Source organism: Aethalodelphis obliquidens, unplaced genomic scaffold (assembly GCF_003676395.1).
Source record: "Aethalodelphis obliquidens isolate GAN/ISIS:26980383/991018 unplaced genomic scaffold, ASM367639v1 scaffold24, whole genome shotgun sequence".
Classification (NCBI taxonomy): Eukaryota; Metazoa; Chordata; class Mammalia; order Artiodactyla; family Delphinidae; genus Aethalodelphis; species Aethalodelphis obliquidens.
The window spans coordinates 14180009-14199078 of NW_020837968.1; positions in this window are offsets into that span (position 1 = coordinate 14180009).

Here is a 19070-nt window from a genome sequence, read left to right on the forward strand (position 1 = left end):
TTTTTCTCAGAGTAATCCACCTACACACACCCTCTTTAATGGAGTGTGGTTTTAAAGGGTGTCTCTTAAGAACAAGCTAACTTGTAGCAAATAGAAGTCTTTCCTGTTTCCTCTATCAGTGGAAGGGTTGTAACTTACGCCTTTGGAGCTCAGCTTCCTTACCTCTCCCTTTGATTCTCCAATATTCATTTGTAACCTGATAATTTCCTCATGATCGGCCTGGGCCAGTGTCACCACCTGCTTCTCAGCGATCCTTCCTCCTTTTCCACAAAGAACACCGAGATGAGCATTTGATTCGGTGCCTTGAAGTTGTATCTATCTGCCTTGTTTCCTCAAGTGGTGTGTACGCTCCGTGGAGGCACATTTCCAGGCTCTATGAGTGGGGGACAAGAAATAGCCCACAAGAGTAACAGGAGCAGAGCTTGTCCAGGAAACAAGCATGAGCTTTGTTGGAGGATAGAAATCAGAGCTTAGAGGCCAGTGGGGCAAGTTCAACGTTACAGGTTGACAGTGAGTCCTGGTGGTCAGGATTAGAGGGAACAAATCCAAAAGAAGAGGGTTAAGGTCCTCCTGAGTAACCAGGACACGTCTTCTAATTCTGTAAATTTCAGAGGATTTGATTAACAGGGAGGAATCCTGGCTGAGGCCCTGGAGGCCATGCCCTAATGGACCCTTTCACCCCACAAGGCTGGGCTCTCTGTTTAGGTAGAAGGGGATTGGTCACAGTTATAAGCTATTGTCACAAAGGTGGGGCAGCCCTGGGGGAAAGGCTGACTTCCAGTTCCTCCCTATTGATCTTATAATTTCTCCCTTCTCACTCTTAGAGGATCTCCTACTGCTCTTTTATTTAGCCATGAAAAAGCACTTACTGAATGTCCACTGCGTGAACTGTTTATGCACTGAGAACACAGGAGTGAACAGGAGAGAAGCTTCTATTCTGTGCACTTGGGAACAGTGTATGGGAAAAACTCAGTCCAGCCTTCCCTCCTGTGTGTCTTTTTTATTCACCCAGAACACTTGACGTCTGACACTTCTGGTCACCGAATGTGTGGGGTTTCTTTTCTCCAACACCAAGAAATTCTCCACGATGCCAGCTGGGTGTCCTCAATTTAACTCACTTCTGTCACTATCTTCCCAGAGACAGCGTCAGATCCCATACGTTACAGTCTCAGTCCCATGAGACTGCACCCTCCCCCGCCCCCGACTTTAGATGCCAGGGAAGTCAGGTTACCCACAACCTCTGTCCCACTTGGCTACAAACCATAGGTTCCCGTGACCCCTTTGGATTTGATTAACTTGCTAGAGCAGCTCACAAAACTCAGGGAAACCTTCACTTAAGTTTACCAGTTTATTAAAGGATGTGATAAGGGATACAGATGAATAGAGGCATAGGGCGAGGTCAGAGAGGGTCCTGACCACAGGCGCTTCTGTCCCCATAGAATTGGGGTGCGTCACACTCTCAATACATGGATCTGTTCACCGCCCTGGATACTCCCAGGGCTCAGTACTTCGGGGATTTTGATATGGAGGCTTCCTCTTATAGGCATGGTCAGTTATTAACTCCATTTCCAGGCCCTCTCCTCTCTCTGGAGAAGCCTCAGAGGCTGGGCTAAAAACTTCTAGTTTCTAGTCGTGGCTTTCTGATGACCAGCCCCCAGTCAGGAACCCACCCAAAGTCTCCTCATTCGAACAAAATATACACCTCGTGTTCTTATCACTTAGGAAATTACAAGCGTTTTAGGGGCCCTGTGCTAGGAACTGGGGGCAGATTATATCTATTTTATTATCTTACCGAAGGACTGATCAAAAGTTGCCGTTAGCCACAGGCAAAGAATTGGGGTTTTCTCCTTCATGTGAGGGATGCAACTGACCCCGTGAAGACAGCTCTGCTGGGCTGGAGCTCGATGGACTCAAGCTGGGGGGAGCTGGGCCTGGGCTTTAGGCTCTGGGAGGCCCTCCAGCAGCTGGTGACACTCAGCTGGTTGGACTGGAAAGGGCTGCCAGAAGGTCCCTTTGCCACTCTAGTGAGGGTTTTATACCCTCCGGGATCCCCCAACTGTGCTGGAGGCTGTGACAGAGGCATGTCTGTCCACCAGGAATGGGTGACAGGGACACCTCAGGAGAGCTCGCTGCAGGACTGAGCGGGTTTAAGTGCAGTGTCTCAGGGTCCACTTCCCAGGCATATCCTCCCCACAGCAGACCGAGGCTTTCCACCTGCCTGAAGTAAACAAGGCAACACACGGATGAACGATATAATGTCAGGTAGAAACCAATGTGACTGAAACATCCAGAAGGGTAAGGCAATCGCGAGGGAGGATTAGTGGCTATTTGGGGTAATCAGGGAAGAATTCCCTGAGGAGGTGACATTTAAGCAGAGGCCTGAAAGGACAGAGAGATGGAAGCAAGCGAAGGGCTGGGGAAGAGACTTCCAGGCAGAGGGAAAGGCAAACGCAAATACCCAGAGGCAGGACCTAGCTTGGCGGGTGGAAGACAGCCGGAAGTAGGGGGAGGAGAGAGGGTAGTGGGAGAAGTAGGGGGGCGGTCAGGGGAGTTGAAGTCCCAGAGGTCGGGAGGGGCCAGATCACAAGAGGTCTCGAGGTCACAGTAAAGAACCCTTGCTCCCTTCCTTAGCAGCTGAGCACGTGCAGGAGGGAGAGGGCCGCAAGAGCCACCTTTCTCTCTTGTCAGGGGGAGCTGAGGCCAAGGGTGTCTATGCAAAGAGCAGCACATCCTTGGACAGGGAAAGCCATGGGCTCACTCCTTGCTGGGCTTGGCGATGGACCAGCCAGGCAGAGGATGAGGCTTGAGCTCCATGAGGCTTGAGCTGCCCAGGATGTTTCTGGAAGTCTCTAGAACCTGACCTTGTGTAACTAAGCCCCTGTCCTTTGCTTAAAAGGAAAAGGCCAGGCGTCTTTTTTTTTTATTATTATTCAACCCACTGGGCCTACCTTTTTTTTTTTCTTTAACCAGGTAGGCCACTGTATATTATGGCTGTGGAAGATACACAGCTCTCAAGCTTCTGTACTTAAAATTTATACCCCATCCTCTGTCTCTAAAAGGAATTAGATGATGTGAAAGTTTGAGGAGTGGAAGCATTTTTAAGGGAAGTCATGGATATATCTTAGACAAAAGCAACTCTGTGAGACTTAAAGAACTAGAGGCAGAAAAATGCCCCCAGAGATCAACTAGAGTTGATCTGGAAGGTTCTACGAGTTCAGTAAGGCATTTTGTGGGGCAGTACCAGCCTTATAAACCTGCACGTACCATAGCACAGTCTTGCTAGACCTATGTAATCCCAAGTTATCACTAGATGAATGGTCTCACGTGGCTACCTCTATATAGTTTGAGAGATCTACTGAGATTGGAATTAATTCAGCCCTCCTTGAAAACACGTGTTTGTGGGACAAAGGTCATTCAAGCAGGCAACGGAATCATAGAACCTCAGACTCCAGAGCCATCCAGTCCAAATGCCTCTATGAATTTATTTCCTCTACAGCCCTTTTCCCAGATAGAATCTGAAGGCTATCTGCTTGAATACTGACAGGCTGCTAGCTTTCTCCACAAAGCAGCCCATTTCTTTGATGTTGGCTTTAGTCCAACTTTCCCAAGTGTGTTTTACAGACACAACTCCTTGCTTCAGGAGTTGTTAACAGATGAGTCATGAAAACTAAATTAATAAATAAAATAGAATTTGATTCTGTCGGGGTCAATTAAGTTTGGGAATGTTCCTCTTGGAGAAATTTTAAGCATACTCACACATTAAAGGGTTTGAGAAATCCAGCCAGGAAGAAACCCATTTACTTTGTCTAATCCAGAGATGCCTAAATTTACCACATGGTACATTCTAGTAACATCCAACGGGAGAGTAGTCTGTGGAGAAATAATCTGGGGGAAAGCTGTCTTCATGGTTAGAAATGACTTCATTTATTGAATAGAAATCAGTCTCCCTATAACTGTCAACCTACTATTTTTAATTCTTGTCTCACGAGTTACATGAATAAGTCGAAGCCTTCCTCCAAAGGTCAGCCCTTTGGGTACAAGAAACTTCCATGTTCCTCAAAGGTCCTCTCTTGACCAGAAAACAAAACCAATACAAAACAAACAAACAAAAGTGAATACAGTTTTATTCATTTCAACTGTGCTTCCTAGAACCTCTCACCATCCTCTCTGGTTTGCCCCTGCCTCCTTGACATGGAGTGGCCAGACTTGGGCACAGTTTTCCAGATGTAGTTTTACAAATGTAAAACTACAGATTATTTCCCCCTCGATCTGGATGCCACACATCTAAAAACAGGGCTGGTGCGGATTGCATGAACTTTTAACAGAGGCCATGTCAGCTGTTGCTTCATTTTAACGTCGTGGTCAAGTCGCAGCCTCCAGGCCTTTCCCCTTGACTGGTTGCCAAACCAGTTCTCCCCCATTCTCTCTTCACAGGACGGGTGTAAGGACACACTGCTTTCTTGTCCTGTCCTCCCTCAAGCCTCACAAACAACCAGGGCCACTTAATTCCCAGTTGCCGGCTCTGGGCCTCTTTGTATTCTAGAAGAATTTCAGACTTTCGATAGAGAAGCAGCTCCAGAGCCGAGATCCATCGCTCTGCAGAGCAGCGTTGCCCAGACACGCTGCTGACCTCACTCTGACTTGACCTCTAGGGACCAGGCTTCTGGCTCTTGCCTTCTTCTTTGAGACCACATACCAAGTCACTGAGTCACTGCCAGATTTCCTTCCGAGATACTGTTCTTCTGGAAAAGGAATCCCACCTTGACACCCTTGGACACCTGGCTACTGAATCCGAAAATGAGCTGCGACCTCCAACTACGTGCAGTCCCACCTGACACCCCCCGCAGCCTCCTCCTGGGCAGACGTGTTAGGTCATGGTTAGCCCTCTTCCCATGCTGGCCACACTTCTATCTCAAGTTCTGCCTGTCTCCTTGAAGGAATCCTGCTCTCCCTGTGCCATCTGTGGGCTTCCGTCAAGAATGGCAAATACGCAGCATCCGTGCTGCTCTCCCCAGCCCCTGCGCGTGTGGCAGGTATTGCTAATCAGTCTCGGCACTCTTTCCAGCACAGCCTGGAACTGTCTCAGGAACCTCTCTGACACTGGACCCCAGGTCACCTTGCCCAGTCAAATGGAATTGTCCTGCAGATGGAAACCTATTTGCCATCCTGTACTCTGTCATTTGCCTCTTACTCTTACCTTATTAATCCTGCTTTGACTGTAACCTGTTAAAAAGTTAGTATTTTCATAACCTCTAGCCTTTATGTGGGCTTTAGGGATTCTGATATTTTCTTTTCAGGTCTATGCCCCTCTTTTGTGTAGGTGATAGTTAAGAGCACAGGCTCTGGAGTGAGACTGTTTAGATTCAAATTCAGATTTGGAAAACCTCCTGGTTGTTTGACTTTGGCCAGTTTACTTAACCATGTGAACCTTGGCTTTCTCATCTGTTAAATGGGCATAATAACAGTACCTAACAAATACTGTTGTCTCCGGATTGAATGAGGAAAGGTTTGTAAAGAGTTTTGCATAGTTCCTGGCATACCTTAAGAGTAAATGTCAACTATAGAGAGCAGACTGGTGATTGCCAAGGGGAAGGAGGGTTAGGGAGGGAAGGATTGGGAATTTGGGATTAGCAGATGCAAACTAGTAGATAGAGGATGGATAAACGACAAGGCACAGGGAACTAGATTCAATATCCTGTGATAAAGCATGATGGACAAGAATATGAAAAAGAATACATACGTATATGTGTAACTGAGTCACTGCTGTACAGCAGAAATTAACACATTATAAATCAACTACACTTCAATAAAATTTTTTAAAAATTTAAAAAAGAATAGGGCTTCCCTGGTGGCACAGTTGTTGGGGATCCACCTGCCAGTGCAGGGGACATGGGTTCGATCCCTGGTCTGGGAAGATCCCACATGGCATGGAGCAACGAAGCCTGTGAGCCACAACTACTGAGCCTGTGTTCTAGAGCCCACGAGCTACAACTACTGAGCCCGCGGGCCACAACTACTGAAGCCCGTGCACCTAGAGCCCATGCTCCACAACAAGAGAAGCCACCGCAATGAGAAGCCCGTGCACCGCAATGAAGAGTAGCCCCGCTCACCACAACTTGAGAAAGCCCACGTGCAGCAACAAAGACTCAATGCAGCCAAAATTAAAAAAAAAAAAAAAAAAAAAAGTAAATATCAACTAACAAAACCACACACAAATTACTTATACCAACCCAACTGAAATCATCAGTGGGATTGTTTGGAATTACATTATTAGAATTATATTTAAATTATTCTGGAAACTTTTACCTTCTATTAACCACACTCCCCTTTAGAATTTCTGGTCATAGTGTTTTACCTACTTTGTCTCTGAGGGTCTGACTTCTGCTTTCTGTGCCAACTATTCCCAGCTTTCTCTTTCGTGGTCCATGAACCCTGTCTGGTCACCAGGTCCTAAGGTATTATCTGCCATGTCAGCAAACAACTGGTGATGTTTGAGTCCAAATATCAATTCCTCTCTTAACTCCCTCTGCCTTCTCAGTGAGGCCACCCTAAAAGAGAGAGGGAACTTTCCTCAGGCAGATCTGTGCAATGTATGTGTAACACAAACCAAATGTTAGGACCAGGCCCAGCAACTCTGGAGCCCGAATATCAAATAGGATCAAGACTCGAGGCACTTTCTCTAGAGCACAGGAGCCAAAACTTCCACGTGGAGCTGGTTTAGACTGAGCTAATGGCAAGTGCTAGAAAACTGCATTATCCAAGGCTGGCTGCATCCATCGTTCCCTAAGTTGTCTTCAGAGGTCTTGGCACTTCCAATCAAGGGGTCAGATCCAGTGCACTCACCGAGGGCTCAGGAAAGAGATCACATTCTAAGATGAGGCTGGGAGAAAGCATTAGTCAGCAGTTGTGAAAGAGATTAGCAGGCCCACAGAGCTGGGAGCAAATGTTACTAATGATTCATAACGCCACCTCTGCCTCACCCACATGCCCCACTGGGCTCCTGGCCTGCTTGCTCGCTCGTTTGCTTCTTTCCTTCGTTCCTTCTTTCCCTCCTTCCTTCCCTACCTCCCCCTCCTTCCCTCTCTCCTTCCTTCCTCCTTTTCTCCATCCCTCCCTCCCTTCCTTCTTTCCTTTCTCCCACTATCAACATCCCCGACCAGAGTGGTACATCTATGACAACTGATGAACCACACTGACACATCATAATCGCCCAGAGTCCATAGTTTATATTAGTGTTCACTCTTGGCATTGCACATTCCATGGGTTTGGACAAATTTATACTGACATGTATACACCAGTATAGTATCATACAGGGTAATTTCACTGCCCTAAGAATCCTCTGTGCTCTGCTTATTCATCCCTCCCTCCCCATAACCCCCGCAACCGCTGATCTTTTTACTGTCTTTATGGTTTTGTCTTTTCCAGAATGTCATATGGTTGGACTCATTCACTATGTAGCCTTTTCAGATTGGCTTCTTTTACCTAATAATATGCATTTAAGTCTCCTCCATGTCTCTTCATGGCTTGATAGCTCATTTCTTCTTAGTGCTGAATAATATTCCATTGTCTCGATGTTCCACTCTTTATTTATTCATTTACCTACTGAAGGTCATCTTGGTTGGTTCTAAGTTTTGGCAGTTATGAAGAAAGATGCCATAAATATCTGTGCTCAGGTTTCTGCATGGATATAAGTTTTCAGCTCCTTTGGGTAGATATCAAGGGGCATGATTGCTGGATCACATGGAGAGAGTATGTTTAGTGCTGTAAGCAACCGCCTAACTGACTTCCAAAGTGGCTGCACCATTTTGCACTCCCACCAGCAATAAATGAGAGTTCCTGTTGGTCCGTGTCCTTGTCAGCATTTGAGGTTGTCAGTTTTCCAGATTTGAGCCATTCTATAGATATGTAGTAGTATCTCATTGTTGTTCCAATTTATATTTCCCCAATGACATACAGTGTGGAGAAACTTTTCATATGTTTCCCTGCCATCTGTGTATCTTCTCTGACAAGGTGTCTGTTAAGGTCTATGACCCATTTTTTAAATCAAGTTGTTTGTTTTCTTATCATTGAGTTTAAGAGCTCTTTGTATATTTTGCATAACAGTCCTTTGTCAGATGTGTCTTTTGCAAATATTTTCTCCTAGTTTGTGGCTTGTCCTCTCATTCTCCTGACATTGTCTTTTGTGGAGCAGAAATTTTTAATTTTAATGAATTCCAGCCTATCAATCCTTTCTTCAGGCTATCTTTCCTGTCTCCAATTCTAAGACAAGGTCAAGATTAAGAGAACACAAGCTGACTTACTAGAATTCTAGTCACTCCAGGACCTGGGAGAGGGAGTGACAGGCATTTCCCAGACTAACATGACATGGGCTGAGATAAAGAGAAGATAGAATCCCAGGCATCAGAAAGTGGGCCAAGGGTGGGCACTGGCTCTTGGCAATGCAGCAGAATTTTATGTCTCAAGGCTGAAGGATGGTGAGCATGAGTGTGATTAATTCTGACACTTGCTTGGGCTGATGAGGTTTAAATACTTCCTACCCATGCCAAAATAGGGCTTCAGAGATGGAGGAAAGTCATGCCAGGTAGGAATCAAAGGTCTCTTGTTATGGGGGTAGGAGGGAGGCCTGAACTAGGAATCAGACTGGACCTACAACTATGGCCCTCTGACCCGTACCAATTCATTCTGCTGTGTCCTGTTTGGCCTAACTGACTCTGGGAGGCCAAGGGACATTTCTCAATGTTAGCCAACAGACTTCTGTCACTCCATCCCTCTCCACTCTCCAGATTGCATGGCCAGGATTAACAGGCAGTGAGGACAAAGAGTCTGGGGACTCAGGTGTATTTGATAAAGTCAGGCAGGTAGTTACCTGCCTGGTAATGGAGGTGATGGAGAAGGTATGCTGAAAACCTGGAACTTGAAAAGCTGAAAAGATAAGGCAGGTGGGGTAGGTAGACTGTGGCAACTCTGAGCTGTGTCTCTAAGGCCACAGTGGCTCAAAGATTCATCTTCCATGGAGCCAGTGGTCTGAGGAACAAGGACACAAACACCAGTCCTATGCCTGGGGCAAGAACCAAGTGCTTTTCTTTCACCTTCCCTTCTGGCTATAGGTGGCCCTGGGTCCTTGACTGAACAATTGCCAGAGGCCCATGGGTGCACCCTGCTTTTGCAAGAACAGGGATGGAGGTTCTAGCATATCTGGGAGCATCTTATACAGTCAGTGTGACTATGGCTAGACTAGATTAGATGTCCCCTTGGCCATGGAGCATTTTGATTGCCTAGAACTAATATGTAATAGTGGGTCAATTACCCAGATGCCCTGAGGCTCTGTTCATGTTTGTAAGAGGTTGGCAGAGAGGTCCAATGGTGGGAACATAGGCTGGAGACTCTAGGAATTGGGGAATTTGACAAGGATGATCACAGAATGTGGGGAGAACTAAGGAGTGTCTATGAAAAGTTTTAAGCTCTCTCCTCTGTGTTAACACTGAGCATCACTGTTATTAAGGTGCTCTGAGATCTTCATATAAAGATCTCTGTCAAGTTAAAAGTTAGGGGAACAATAATAAACACTGCCGTTTGGAAAGGCCAAAGATAATGTAAAGGCATTGCTGACCAAGTGTTTGTCATGATTCCACTCTCTGAGCTCTCTCTATTAATGAAACTACTCCAGGGGAAATTTACAGCAAGTATTGAAGACAGGAATCTGAACGTTAACTTCTATGACTTAAAAATTCTTAGAACTTTCTCTTCATGTACATTAGTGGTCTTAGCTGTTGTTGATTAGCTCCTGATACACATGTACTGGAAATAATAGGTATCCCCAAATTTCTACAGGGGATTATAAAGCAGCTCTGCTGTATCTTCTCTCTCTTTTAGGTTGAAAACCAGCTAAGAGTCCCCCCAGTTGAGTAATTAATTCCATTTTCAGTGCTTCTGAGCACTCCTGACACTTGCAGTCTCACTCTGCTCATCTGAGACTGAGATCAGGTCTTGCTCCTTCCCATTTGCCCTCTTACAGTTCTTGGGCAGAGCGTATTTTGGTAGCAAATCTCCAAGAAGAGTATAATAGTTCAGGTGCTGGGTAACAAATCCCACTACTCTTCTATCCCTTGTCTCTGCTTTGAGAAAATCAAATTAAGCCAAGGCCTCTGCTTGACCAAGCTGCCCATCAGTGGCCACACTTTCTCACCGATTTCCTTTTGTAACCACTGGGTCTAGTGAGCATGGCATTGTGCATGGGGCCACGCTTCCTACTTGTATTCAATTTAACAATCACTTAACAGTAATTCATCTCTGGGTTTTGGGAAATGACTAAAATGGAAAGTGTCCTCATGGAGCTCATGGCCTGACTACAGTTTATACCATTTATGGCTCTGGTCAAAGGTACACTCATGCTGGTGCAACCTGTGGGCTGCTACTGAGACCTTTTTAGCCAGTACTCCTGGAATCAGAGGTTCTACTTTGGGAATTTCCTTTTGATGCTTCCTTACCAGTGAGGACACTAATACCACCTGACTGTGAAGTAAATTTGTTCTAGACTTTCTCCTTCTTCTCCTCTCAATCTTCACCCCAGGACTTTGATTTTGAATGCCCCCTGTGGAAAGCTCCCTACTGTGTTAGCTGATGGTTCACCCTAATTTGGGGTGTGTTGGGAGAGGAAGGGTTTAGAAAGTAGGAAGAAGCCTTCATATCCAGGGTCTGACTTGAAACATTAATCCTGTTTGTTGTGCAGAAGCTCTAGTCAACTCCTAATCATGCCTGAATGTGGGGGACCCCAATGATCCCATACAGATTCATGGCAAAAACCTTGGCTGGTAATCTTCTACTATCCAGCCACCCACCTTGATCCTTATCATTTAATCTCTTTACTGCTCCTGGGTTTCAGGCAAATATTCCTGAAGACATCTCCATTTCTTCTTCCTCTGATAAAGAGTCCTCATAAATCTTGTTAGCTGTTCTAGATTATAATGTATATTTTAAAATCATAGCATTGCTTATATTAACAAATAATTAGAAACACCTAAATGCCCATTATAGAAAAGTGGTTACATTTAAACAATCTATAAAATAAAATAAGGAGCCACTTAAAAAGAATGAATTAGAACTATGGACACTGATATGGAATGATGTCATTGTTACAGTGTTAAAAGTAAACAGTGAGTTTCACAACAGTATTTTAGTATGATCTAATTTTGAGAAAGTTTTGGATGAATGTTCATCAATCTGCATAATGCAGTGACTATTCTGTAAGGGAGGTGGATTCCAAACAGACATGTGCATTCTGCTTGGTGTACTGCTCTATCGTTTGAATTTTATAGCCATGTGTTAACTTTACGATTAAAAAACCCAACGCAACTAAAATTATACCAAAATATGGCAGGTGCTCATTTGAATACGCTGTGGTTCACTGAAAAGTAGGCATGTTGAGTTATTATGTCAGAGACTCTGGATGAAAGCAACAAAAACCCACCTTAAGTGAGAAACAGGGATTTATTGGAAGGAAACCAAAGGAAAGATTGAGCAACCTGGCCTCAAGAATAACCCAAACTAGGTCAATTGCCAGGGTCTCACTGTAGGAATGCATAGACCACTCCTATGATTCTATGGTGCCAGGGTCCATAGGACACAACCACTGGATGACCCAGCTGTAACAGCCTTTAGGTCCCTGTGTCCCTAGTCAAGATTCAAATTCACAGGAAAGAGGGCCTGGTTGGCCAAGATTGGGTGTGTCTACCTGTGCAGACATGGTGGGTGGGGAGGACTGTGGTGGGTACCCTTCTGGAACTTCATGCAACAGAAGGGGAATTCTTCTGAAGAAAGAGGGCTGCTGTTTCTAAAAGGTGAGATGGAATGTTGAGCAGATTAATATCAACAGATTTTCACTTTAGTGATTTTTCTTAGCAGTGGCATGAACTTTTTCTAAATCAACCATGTTCTCTTGCCTACTGTGACCTCTAGCACATATTTTTGAGGAAAAAATAAATAGGGACTAGTAATGCTGCCTGTGAAAAAATAATGCAACTGATGTTAATTAGCTCATGAGATTTAAACCCCTGACACTGGCATCGTTACTATTGTGTTGAACTGATCTAGTTAATCAGCCATGGATAACACACCCCACACACATGCTATCTGGGTGTCCCTGCTTCCCACATATCCAGCTGAGCAGGGCCATGCTCTAACACTCATGTCAGAGCTGGTGATGAGCTATACCCCAGAGCTCCCTACTGACTAATATCAGGCAGTGCTCATGAATGGTAATGAAATCAGACAATTTTCACAGCTATAAAATAATGGGGTCAGACTACACAATCTACAAATTCTCGTCAGGCTCTGACAATCATATACTTAATTTCTAAAAAGTTGTTAAGTTCATGATTCACAGTCATATTGAAAGTAAAATACCATTCAGCATCATCAACCTTGGGTTACTTTTGGAGTTTAATGCAATGGCTTCTTGGGATTAAATGTCTGAGAAATCTGCACATTTTCTATTGTGCTCCTTGGTTCAAAGATGTATTTAGTCAGGATTTTCAAGAGAAACACAACCAATAGGAAATAGACAGATAGACAGACAGATAAATTTAGCACCAGGAATTGGCTCACGTGATTTCTGGACTCTGGCAAGTCCAAATCTGCAGTGTGGGTTGGTGCCTGGAGACTCAGGAGAGCTGACGGTACAAATGAAGTCCAAAGGCAGTCTACTGAATTCCCTCTTGCTAGGGGAGCAGGAGGGAATTCTTGTTCTACTCAGGTCTCCAACTATTTGGATGAGGCTTACCCACATTATGGAGGACAATCTGCTTTACCCAAAGTTTGCCAATTTAAATGTTAATCTCATCCAAAAAAACATTGACGTTGACATATAAAATTAAGCATCACAAAAGAATTAAGTAGGGCTTCCCTGGTGGCGCAGTGGTTGAGAGTCCGCCTGCCGATGTAGGGGACACGGGTTCGTGCCCCGGTCCGGGAAGGTCCCACATGCCACAGAGCAGCTGGGCCCGTGAGCCATGGCAGCTGACCCTGCGCGTCCGGAGCCTGTGCTCCGCAACGGGAGAGGCCACAACAATGAGAGGCCCGCATACTGCAAAAAAAAAAAAAAAGAATTAAGTAATTTTTTATTGTTTTCATCTTGATGAACTGATTTCACAAAGAGATTTTTAGAATTTTGTGTACAAGACTAGCCATGGGCTAATATAACCTAATTAAACTTAGAAGCTTTTTCACAACAAAGGAAACCATTGACAAAATGAAAAGACACCCTACTAGATGGGAGAAAATATTTGCAAATGATATGACCAATAAGGGGTTAATATCCAAAATATATAAATAGCTCATACAACTCAATATCAAAAAACAAACCCAATCAAAAAATGGGCAGAAGATGTGAATAGACATCTTTCAAAAGAAGACATACAGATGGTTAACAGACACATGAAAAGATTCTCAACACCATTAATCATCAGAGGAATGAAAATCAAAACCATAATGAGATATCGCCTCACCCTATCAGAATGGCTATCACCAAAAAGACCACAAAACAAATGTTTTGTGGGAACGTAAATTGGTGAGAATGTAAATTGGTGCAACCACTATGGAAACCAGTTTGGAGATTCCTCAACGAACTTAAAATAGAAGTACCATATGATCCAGCAATTCCACTGCTGGGTATATGTCTGAAGAAAAGGAAAACACTAATTTGAAAAGATACATGCATCCCAGTGTTCACAGCAGAATTATTTACAATAGCCAAGATATGAGAGCAACCTTAGTGTCCATCAACAGATGAATAGATAAAAAAGATGTGGTATATATATACAACAGAATGTTACTCACCAATAAAAAAGAATGAAATTTTGCCATTGGCAACAACATGAATAGACCTAGAGGGTATTATGCTAAGTGAAATAAGTCAGACAGAGAAAGACAAATACTGTATGTTATCATTATATGTGGAATCTAAAAAATGAAACAAACTAGTGAGTATAACAAAACAGAAATAGACTTACAGAAATAGAGAACAAACTAGTGGTTATCAGTGGGGAGAGGGAATGGGGAAGGGACAAGATAGGGGTTGGTGATTGAGAGGTACAAGCTTCTGTACATAAAATAAATAAGCTGCAAGGATATATTGTACAACACAGGAAATATAGCCGATATTTTTCTTTTTTATCTTTTTTTTTTTTTAACAAAGATACCACTGTGAATGATGTATAGATATGGTTCCTGTCTTTATGGAATTAATTAATTAATTAATTTATTTTTGGGCTGTGTTGGGTCTTCGTTTCTGTGCGAGGGCTTTCTCTAGTTGTGGCAAGCGGGGGCCACTCTTCATCGCGGTGTGCGGGCCTCTCACTATAACGGCCTCTTTTGTTGCGGAGCACAGGCTCTAGACGCGCAGGCTCGGTAGCTGTGGCTCACGGGCCTAGTTGCTCCGCGGCGTGTGGGATCCTCCCAGACCAGGGCTTGAACCCGTGATGGTACCATAAATTCTGCAATCTGTGTTTCCACTTGCCGTGGAAAATTCTCTTCTCTGAATGAAGTTTGTGTTTCACCTTGTGCAGAGATACTTATCTGGGGGACACACACTCGGTGATGGTGTTCACCAACAAGAAACATGCATACTGGTTGTTATATGCAGAAGAAAGGGCCTTATGAATCTCATTTAGGGACATACATACACTTTTACCCACTAGTTAGATCTTTGTAAAAAGTTAGTGGGTTAAAAATAAGTCAAACCATGGGTGTAGAAAATGTCTCTGTCACGAGATCAAAGTTTACTATTTTTTCGCAGGGATGAGTGTGGAGAGGGAACTACTGTTTGGGATGATCTTAGATTTTCCTAAAAGTCAAATTTGTTGAGTATAAACAGCTTGAAACAGGATACATAAGTTTGGAAAATGAATTCACAAAAGGACAAAAAAAGACGAGTGGATTCCCTCATGCTAATGCCTCCAGATGGCGCTGAGCACAGAGCGCAGCCCTGACCTTGACATGTCTTGCATATGTATGTCTCACATTTCAGAGGGCAGCTGAACAAGCCCAGTGTGTTCTTGAAAATCTCACTGTCGCAGAGTAATTCTGAAGAAGTTTACACCGAGAAGGGAAGTTGGAACCACTTCCTCTCAGCTGGACCCCTGGCTCCTTATTTCACTGGGACTGTGACTTCTTGTTTCATTTTTAGCCCATGGTAAAGGGGACATGTAAGCGCTGAAGGTCAGTGAGAGGTTGAGGGACTATCTCTGCATTCCCTGGAGAGATACTGCATCTCGAACAGACTCCTTTGAGACCTCTTTCCCAGCTGCTCTTCTGGATTGGTAACCAGTGTTTGCAGCCACCACCGCTAATCCTCATCCATTTCTACCCTATTGCTCTGGTCTTCGGCGCTAGCTTCTGATGAACAGTTTCTATAGCAACCAGAGTAACACCTCCCATCTGCTACCTCCTATCTCCAGAGATGAAAAGAGTAAAGGAAACATAAGCTAAGAGCAATTAATCTTCAATATATGCATTTTAAAAGAATTGCAGTTCAATCCAGACTGATGCTTACAAGGGCTGATGATGGCCACCGTATCACACGTAGGCCATCATGATAAAGAGAAGGATGGTGGTGGACACTGTAAAGCAGAGAGAAGTCAGATTACACTAGCAGCAATCCAAATGTGGGTATATTTATAAAGTGGCTGAATACAGGTTGCTGGGTAGCTAGCTATGCTCACTCATTAGCTAAGCAGCTCACAGGTGGCACATGGACCACTGTGTGCCTATCAAGATCACAAATATCTGTATCACTCTTTGGGATCACTAGAGCAATTTAAATCTTGAATGTTCCATCTGGAAATGCCAGGTTCTTTGGCATACTTAACTTACGTAAAATTAACCTTATGAAATAACTTGGAAAAACACCTAATAAAATAAATGCACCTTAAAAGATGCAATAAAAGCTTGTCTTTTCACAAGAAGAAAAGTAAAAGAATTGTAGTTTAACTACCAATAATTATTTAATACAGAAATCCAGACTGAATGGTCATATTTCACCTTGCTTTGGATGATGGGTATTATTTTCTTTTGTGGCATCTCTCCTAGTTGATCTATTTTCCTCCTTTTGTTAATTGATTCTAGGAAGTGACCTAAAATAATGTTTCTCAAGCTGGAGGTTAGGAGGACTCTTGAAGAGGTCAATAGTCCTGATACAGTGAAAGAGCAGAGAATGGAAACCTTCAGATTCTCAAACAAAAAGAACTAGCACTCTCCAGGATTTTCTTTTAACAGATAATGTGTAAGAAAGGATAATGGAGAGAAAGATGATTTTAGACTACAATTTATTGCTGCCTCTCAAACTTGCCATAATCACTGGAAGCTTGTGACTTATCTCTTTCAGAAACGCTGAACTGTGTACCACTATGACCTCTTTACTAAGCTTTAAATAAGGAATTGGGTAATCTCTTTTTATTGATCTTGAAGTTTGCTGGTTCTTCCTTCTGCCAGTTCAGATTTGTTTTTGAACCCATGTAGTGAATTTTTCACTTTGGTTATTGTAGTTTTCAACTCCAGAATTTTTATTTGGCTTTTTAAAAAAAATGTATTTCTTTATTGATGTTCTCTATTTGGTGAGATATCATTGTAATAGTTTCATTTAATTGGCTGCTTGTTATCCAATGTATAGACTACATTTTCCTGTTTCTTTGCATTTCTGGTAATAAAAAATCTGAACATTTTAGATAATATATTGAAGCAAGTCTGGATTTTGATCCTCCCAAGGGGTTATTTTTTTTGCTATTTTGTTTGTTTGTTTAGTGGTTTGCCTGGACTAACACAGTCTGTTCAGTGTGTGGCCACTGAAGTCTCTGATCAGATTTTTTAAGTCTTTAATTATTGTTTTTATGCTAAAGCCAGGCTTCCTAGCAGTCACGTCTGGTTCAGCATAGCTGGGTGGTTACCCAATGCTTGTAAGTTTACCTTAGACATCTGAGCCAGCAAGGCTTCCATCCGTTGCCACGGGATCTATATGGGTTGGTGCACACATTCAAAGTTCAGATGGTTCATAATTCTACCTTAGCTTTCACTTTCTGCTGGAACAGGTCCTCATGCTCATTTAGGGGCCCCTGGGACCAACTTTGGTCTTTCCTGAGTGTGCATACAGCCTTCTACATGCACACTATCTTCCAGATTCCCAGGAATATGTTGGATCTTTTCATAGCTCCCATGGCTATCTTGTTTCTCCAGATATCCCTTAAAAATTTTTGGCTAGTCTCTGCTTATCCCAACCAGTACTGTAGCCTTAGGCAAATGCAATATTGGCCTTCCCAATTGTTTGTCACTAATTGCTTTTGTTTTTGACAATACCCTAAGGTATGGGATTTTTCTGGGGAGCTTCATATATGATCAGCCTCCTCCATCACATTGAGGCTTCTGGTCTTCATGGTTACTGTTCCATGGACCTAAGGGTGGGGTGGGGTGGGAATAGCTCCAAATTAAAATGCTACAGACCCCACTGTTCTTACTGAGGTTCAGTTGTTTTTCCTGAATTTTTGATTTGTTGTATGCTTTTCAATTTGTTGTATGCCTTTGGTCAATTTCTAGAGTTCTGAAATTGTTGCTTTTGATAGTTTTGCCAGTTTCATCAGTGCTTTTTCAGAGCAGATTTGCCAAGGTTCTTTTCCACCATTCTGGAAGTGCCCAGCTCTCTCGGCACCTCTGTTTGGTACTAACATTAATTATAAAAAAACTCTAGCCACAAAACTAAGTATGTTACTGGTTGAGATGATAGAAAAATAATTGCAAGCAAATAAAAATCTATTTAGATAACTTAAAAACAAATTAATTTGATAAAACATAGGCAAGCAAGAAGTTTTATAGATTTGTCATTAGGAAGTGTTCAATGACTAGCCTCCCTTTGGAACTCCTATACTATTCTTTGCATATCTCAATCAGTACAGTCACCAAATTGTTTCTCACTAAGCTACTCAAAATAAAGGATTATGTTTTAATACTCTAAGGGGTCTCTCAATGTGTGGTCAGAGCCTACAGTAAATACTCTATAAATTCTTGCTCAATATTGTTGAATGTTGCAGATATGTTTTAGAGATATCCCAAGGCTGAGGGCAATGCTAATAGTGCTTAAACAGTGGAACAATCTGCATTTCATTTCCAAAAAATCAATATTTTGTGTATACATTTCAAAAATTAATTTGAGTTGTTCTTTTATACTCATTCTGCAATTAATTATCCTTAACCCAATTTGGTATTGACTTCTGAGACATCTTTCTTTCACATAGCACATTCCCAAAAGAAAAGTGCTAAAACCAACTTGGCTAAATCTGTTATGTTTAATGGCCCCTCTGTGATATGTGTTAACTTCTGATGCGTGTTTGCAATAGCTTGAATAAATTATAGCTATCAACCATTTTGACAACACCTGATATAAAAAGCTCAGAACACTTGTTAATTAGGAAGTGATTAATTGCAAAGTATTTAATATCACATTCTTTTTAGTATCAAATTGTCAATGTGCTCTTCGTTACTTCCTACAGCTCCCAGGTCCCCTATGGGATCACTTCTATGCTGTTACCACCAATGTGACAATCCCCCTGACTGTAGAAATACCATGGGTATTTCTTTCCCTCTGTTCTCTTCATCTCAAGGGTGAGACTGGCTTCCCCCCAATTTTACATGGTAGAACAGATTGCTACAGGTAATAGAATTTTTCAAAGTTTGAAGATAATGGAAAGGAAATAACCACATTGCACAGGTCCAGAATGTCTGGGGAGTCCTATCTCAGATAAGCTGTCTGGCTCACATACAGCTTACATCTATGTAGTCATGGGGGGCTCACCTCCCACCTTTGAAATTGCTATAAGCATTTCCATGGCTCCTAGTCCAAGCGCTACTCATTTCTGGCTCTAAAAAAGAAAAGAATGTTTTTCTCAGGCCAGACTAAACCTACCTTCTAATTCCAATCCAGATATCTATCTTTGTTGAAGGATTCTTCAACTCCACCTACCAGGGTATGGTCTAACTAATCCTGTGATCCCCAACAGGACAATCACAAAGAAATACAGCACCACTACTAT